This window comes from Gopherus flavomarginatus, chromosome 2, assembly GCF_025201925.1.
Source record: "Gopherus flavomarginatus isolate rGopFla2 chromosome 2, rGopFla2.mat.asm, whole genome shotgun sequence".
Lineage (NCBI taxonomy): Eukaryota > Metazoa > Chordata > Testudines > Testudinidae > Gopherus > Gopherus flavomarginatus.
In genome coordinates, this window is record NC_066618.1 from 241184100 (window position 1) to 241190903 (window position 6804).

A 6804-nucleotide genomic window follows, 5' to 3' on the forward strand; every position below is an offset into this window, starting at 1 on the left:
TTGGAGTTAATTACCAGAAGACAACCAAAAATCTCTGTTCTGAATGAAATGTAAAATTCACTTCTTTGACAGTTCTCTCACAGCTGCCACTGCAGCAGAAAAAAGAAGAAGATAAAGCAGGAAAGAGGAAAGCAAGAACAGCCATAACAGGAGAGAAGAAAATTAAGTAAGATTATACAGAAGTAGGGTAAAAAATTGGAGCACCAGCTTATTGTGATCTCTTTTGGGAGATGCTCCATTGAAGTTGCATCCTTCAATGTCAGATAAGAGATTACTTGCTCTTAAGACAATAAGACCAGAGAATATCCATAGAGTTAAAAATAAATTTAGAAATCATGCAATAAAGACACACAGAATGATTATGTGGTTAGAACACAGGACTGGTAGTCAGGAGTTCAGGGTTTGGTTTCCAACAGACTTCTACCCTGATTTTCCCCATCAGTAAAATAGGGATACTTTCCTGCCCCATAAATGTCTTGGGAACAGTAATTAATTGTTTTTGAAGCTCTTTGACATGCTCAAAAGTCAAAGTAGAAATATATTAAATGGAGATATCAGGTGATATATCTGGCAATGATTTGTGGCACCAGAAATCTACAAGGATTCCTTCTTCTTCCCTCCCAATCTCCTTTCTTCCCAAACTGCAGAATTTCTGCAAGTGGTTATTTTTAATATCTGTTCTACTTGGCCCTTATATTTCATCATATGAGATTTTCTTTACACATTAAAAGTCAAACATTTACAGGCAGGGCCGGTGCAAGGATGTTTCATGCCCTAGGTGAAACTTCCACCTTATGCCCTCCTCCGTCTCCAAGCCCTCACCAAGGCACACCCCCTCCCACAGCAGCTCCCACCCTCCGCCCTGAGGTGCCCCCCTGCGGCAGCTCTCCACCCCCCACCCTTCACCCTGAGGTACTCTCCCTGCCCCAGCTCACCCCTGCTCCGCCTCCACCACGAGCACACTGTCACTGCTTTACTTCTCCCACCTCCCAGGCTTGCGGCACCAATCAGCTTAGGCGCCGCAAGCCTGAGAGGCGGGAGAAGTGAAGCAGCCATGGTGTGCTCTGGGAGGAGGCGGGGCAAGGGTGAGCTGGGGCGGGGAGTTCCCCTGCGTGCCACCCCCCCCCTTATTTGCTGCAGGTGGCCCTCCCCGCACTCCCCTGTCCCAGCTCTCTCCACCTAAATTCCAACGGCTACCGGGGCGGCCGAAGATCTGGCCACCATGGTCACTGCCGAAGAAAATGCCGCCCCCCCCAAATACTAGTGCCCTAGGCGACTGCCTAGGTCATCTAAATGGTTGCACTGGCCCTGTTTGTAGGCAAGTTATCCACCCTTTATAACTCCTAATTTATAAATAACGTAGCAACTGGTGATAATAACAAATTTTGCAAGCAGGAAAATATTGTATGGATGTGATTGCAGAAATGGATGAGGTGAATGGGGATGGTGTAACAACTGAAATACTTTTAGGCATACAGTTTTGGGTGTTAATTTTCTCCCACAAACTGAACAGGGACAGGCCAGGTCCTTAGTTGGACAGGAAGCCTCATTGGAACATAAGTTGCAGGAAGTAATGTTTTCTCAGATTGTACTAAACAATGGCCCAGCACGTTACATTCTTTCAATTGTCAGCTTCATGCTTAAACATGTCTTATTAAAAGCATTTATCCTACTTGCTGCCCCATCCCCCAGTACATGCTACTGCCTGACCACAACAATTTCCATACCCTTTCTTCATTGAGCTTGTCATAAACAGATAGTTAAGGGTTAATAGAACAGGAGTACTTCATGTCTCTTTTGACTGTAAAGGGTTAACCTGACCAGAGGACCAATCAGGGGACAGGATACTTTCAAATCTTGAGGGAGGGAAGTTTTTTGTGTGTGCTGTTAGTTTTTGGTGGTTGTTCACTCTGGGGGCTCAGCGGGACCAGACATGCAACCAGGTTTCTCTCCGATACAGGCTCTTATAAGTTCAGAATAGTGAGTACTACGTAGATAAGGCAAGTTAGGTTATGGTTATTTTCTTTATTTGAAAATGTGTATTTGGCTGGGAGGAGTTCAAATGTGTATTTGGCTGGAAGGATTTTAATTTGTACTTGTATACTTAGGCTGGGAGGGTATTCCCAGTGTCTATAGCAAGACCCTGTACCTATTCCATTTTAAATTTACAGATAGTTTTTACTGTTTTACTCTCTTTAATTAGAAGTTTCTTATTTAAGAACCTGATTGTTTTTTTATTCTGGTGTGAGACCCCAGGGGACGGGGTCTGGATTCACCAAGGAATTGGTGGGGAGAAAGGAGGGAAGGGGGAGAGAAAGGTTAATTTTCTCTCTGTGTTAGGATTACTTTCTCTCTCAGGGAGAATCTGGGAGGGGGAGAGAGGAGGAGGGGAAGGTGCATTTTCCTCTCTGTTTTGATTCAAGGAGTTTGAATCACAGTAATCTTCCAGGGTAACCCAGGGAGGGGAAGTCTGGGAAAGGCAACGGTGAGGAAAAGGGTTTACTTTCCTTGTGTTAAGATCCAGAGGGTCTGGGTCTTGGGGGTCCCCCAGCAAGGTTTGGGGGGGACCAGAGTGTACCAGGCACTGGAATTCCTGGTTGGTGGCAGCGCTACAAGTACTAAGCTGGTAATTGAGCTTAGAGGAATTCATGCTGGTACCCCATCTTTTGGATGCTAAGGTTCAGAGTGGGGAATTATACCATGACAGAGCTGCTGCTCTACATGATATGTGTCATTACTATGGGGAGGATGGTAATACTTTTGTAATTTCTGAAGGTGAAAGCCAGTGTCAGTTTTTAAAATGAGACATTAAAATACCTGGGGGAAAAAGTTCAGAGTTAACAAATGTTGCTCATCACACCAGCAATTTTCTAATCTGTCTCAGAAAAGTAGCAAATAAGACATCACAGTCTGGCAGCTGTCCAAATGTGTTGTGTGTAATCTTTGGTGATCTCAAAGTTCCCAGTGGGAAGGTTTCTCTGAAAAAAGCTCCACCACAATTGCCAACTCTTTTTATACTCTCAGCAGAGAGTCAAGGGAGACTAAATTATCCTCATATTTCAGAACATATTTGGCACATATTGATGGGGTATCTTGCATGTCTACATACTGGACTTGATTCTGTGGATAACAGAAGTTTCAGTTTCTGAGACTATCAATCTGGTACCTTTCACAATCACTGCATTTAATTTTATTTTGAATTTAATGTTATTTCTTCATTGTAGGTACATGTAGGTATGATGCTGGCAGACCAGGTCATGCTAGAATGTATTCAGCTCAATTCACTTGTGTATTAGTGTAGATCAAAGTAATGGTCAGTTGTATAAGAGTGTATTGTGTGTTTAAACTTCATGAAAACTAATGGAATGTTATTTGCATGTTTTCACTTATCTGTTCCTGTTATAATGTAATAGCAAACATTTACCTTATGTATACCCTGCAACTGAACAACCAATCAAAGAAATCTTGTGAAACAATAATGAAGGACTTAAACACAGAATGCTAATTTCAAAACAAGTGGCAATTATATATATGATTGTCAGAGGTCAAATGACTGGATGCATTTCTCACTCACTGTCATCAAAGGAAAAGCCCACATGGGTAGAGACACTGTCAGCTTGCTTTCTCTGTGAAGAAACTATAAATATGGATTCAAAGAAAGATCTATGAGTGGACGGTTCCAGGGAAATGTTTCAGATGCAAAGCTGAAATCCCCAGAGACAATCTGGGTACCCTGAAAAACTTCTGGGAAACTGGCAGTTTATTACATCATTAACATTATATGGCATTACAAATGGTGACTCACCTGTTAATATATTTTACCTGCGTTAACCTCTCAATAACTCATTTCCTATTCTTAGCTAATAAACTTATAGTTAGTTTCCTATAGAATTGGCTGCCAGTGTTGTCTTTAGTGTAAGATCTGGAGTGCCAACTGATCTGAGGTAAGTGGCTAGTCTCTTGGGATGTGGTGTGATTTTTGGTTTCAATAACCTTTTACCACAAAGTTCAGTTTGTCTGAGAGGCAAGATACCATGGAGTCACAGACTGTCCCCTTAGACCATCCAATCTAAGACTGGTATAATGATCCAGGAGTTTACATTTGTTACTGGTGTGGTGAAATCTAATTACAGAACACACCACCAGCTTGAGAAATCTGCCCTGTTTTCTGGCAGTTGGTCCTGAGATAGGCACTCACAGTTGTGAGCCGCTCCAGACAGTATGACAAAAGGTTCTACAAACTAATCATTCACTGCAATCACAAGAATGACAAGCAAAAGTCCCAAACGGTATTTTGGTGTCAGAAGATTTTCCCTCTTTCTGACTCCCCATAGGAAGCTTCCACAACATTCAGATAAAGAGGAGTGCTAGAAATCCTTAAAGACTAAGCAAATCAGTTACTGATAACTCTCACTACATTGGGAACATTGGAGTTTAAGTTAAGAATAATTAAATAGTTGGTGTGAATCAAACAATTACATATTGTTCCTAATATTGGGGGAGGAAAGAGGTGGTGATAAGTGAAAAAAGGAAGAGGTCCAAATCTTGGAGATGCAGCTTTACAGGTAAAACATTTTTTAAATTTCTGCCATACCTATATGGAACTCCTGAAATTGAACAAGCTATTTTATAGTAAGACTAGGGATATCAATTAGAAAGACCACTATGACCAAAAGTCATGGCTTCAGGCAAGAGTATCAGTCCTGTAATACCTAATGAAAGGATCACGGTAGACTGTAGCTTCATATTTTCCAGCAAGGGAGGGAGGGGGAAGAGAGGCAGGATGAGTTAATGCTATCCAGATAAGGGTGAAATTTTACAAATCTAAACTGTCTGAAGAAAATAAGTAATAGTAAGAAAGTTGGTCATTTAATAAATGATGGAGACAAAATTGACGCAAATGGCTAATCCTACCTCTAAAAATAATGATCAACAAAGAAAATATAGAAAACTGACTAAATATGAAAGAAAAGCCTGTTATTGATAAAGAGATAAGGAAATACTTGGAACATTTGATCATATACAAATTAGCTAATCTGGAAAATATGGATCCTACAGTATTAACAGAAATAGTTAATGAACTTCCTCTATGTACCATTGACCATTATTTTCTGAAATGAAATTCAAATAACTAGGAAATTTCAAAAGATTGGGAAAAAACAAATGACGTTTTCAAAAAAATAAAAAGGAAAAAAGTGATCCCTGAAATCCATATGTTGAATTTCTATTCCTAGCAATGGAACAGATGGGGACAAATTCATGAAATAGCTACAGAATAACAAGACCATAAATGGTAAGTAGACATTCACATATGGTAAATTGTGAGGAATTCCAAACACCAGAAAGGGAAAAGAAAGAATTCAAAAGGACCTAGACAAATTAGAAACATGGACAGAAAAATAATTCAATTGGAAAAATACTAGCTAACAGATCTTAATTCAATTAAATGCACAAACATACAGGGACTGGAAACTTGGAAAGCAGTAATGCTGAAGACCTAAGAATGATAATGGATTGAAAGTTAGACCTGAGCAGGTAAGTATGATTTGACTCCAATCCAAATAGTTTGCCTACACGAAAAGGATTCCACAGAGCAAGGAGGTAGCATTTTCTCTCCTTACTGCTCTGGTGAGACTTCACCTAGTAGATTAGGTTCAGTTTTGGCAACTCATTCCTAGAGATGCTGACAAGTTAGACATCACTCAAAAGAGCAGAGCAACAAAATGACCTTCTGCTGTTATCTGTACAATCAGGGTGGATAAATATCAATGATTTAAAAAAATAAAAAAAATCAGATTTTTAAAAATTAAATTGGATTTTTTTTAATAAAATGCTTTTTGAGGAAAAAACCTATCTAAAGATATCTTTGAGCTATAATGTATCTTAATTAAAACTATCTCATCATGGAACAGGGATTATAAATTCTAATTCTATAGTATGAGACAATATATTTATGTGAAGTTTAAGAAAAGTTTTGTAAATGAGTTCCAATAGTTCATGGATTAAGGACCCAATCTTAAAGGGTTTCAGGGGCTTCTGTATAGATTATTTAGGTTCATCTTTCTATCTACCCAATGGGACTCAGTGCTCAGTCTAGAAGATACCATCAGAGATGCTTAGTTTTGCAGTTCTCAAAGTATGGATTTGTGTCTCCAGAGATAACATGCTTGTTAACAGCAAAAATGTTTTAAATAAATAAACAAACAGAGGTGAGAAATAACAGACCTCAACTCTATTGTCCCTCTGCAGATCTAGGTACACAGAGTCGATCCCTTACCTCGCTCTTTAAAAGTGAAAAGTTTCAAAAAGTTCAATGAATAGAAGATTATTGGGGCATGGAACAGATCTGGACAAGTAGTAGTAGTCTGGAGATAAGTAGTCTGGAGTGAGAAGGGAAGGACAGGCAGTAGAAACAAATGTGAAACTCTTTCAGCAGCATATTCCAGAAATCTTGAGGTCTTTGAGTGTAGCCTTCATTGATTTGAGATCTATCATACCATTCTCTCACTAGAAGGGAAAACCAATAATGGCAGCAGCCTGTAAAAGAGATCCAGTTTGGGAATAAGAACCATTCAGGAAATATATGTTTGCTGATGATGTTTTAAAGAAAGTCACACCAGTGAACTGGTGGAAGTCACTGAAGCACTTGGATTTAGAGACTGTTGAAGTGGTAATCTCACTTTTAACAGAAGTAGCTTCTTCTGCTGGTGTAGAAAGAATATTTCTTCCTTTGGACTAATCCATTCCAAACTGAGAAATCATTTGGGACCTGAAAAAGCAGGAAAGCTTGTTTTTTCTTTTCCA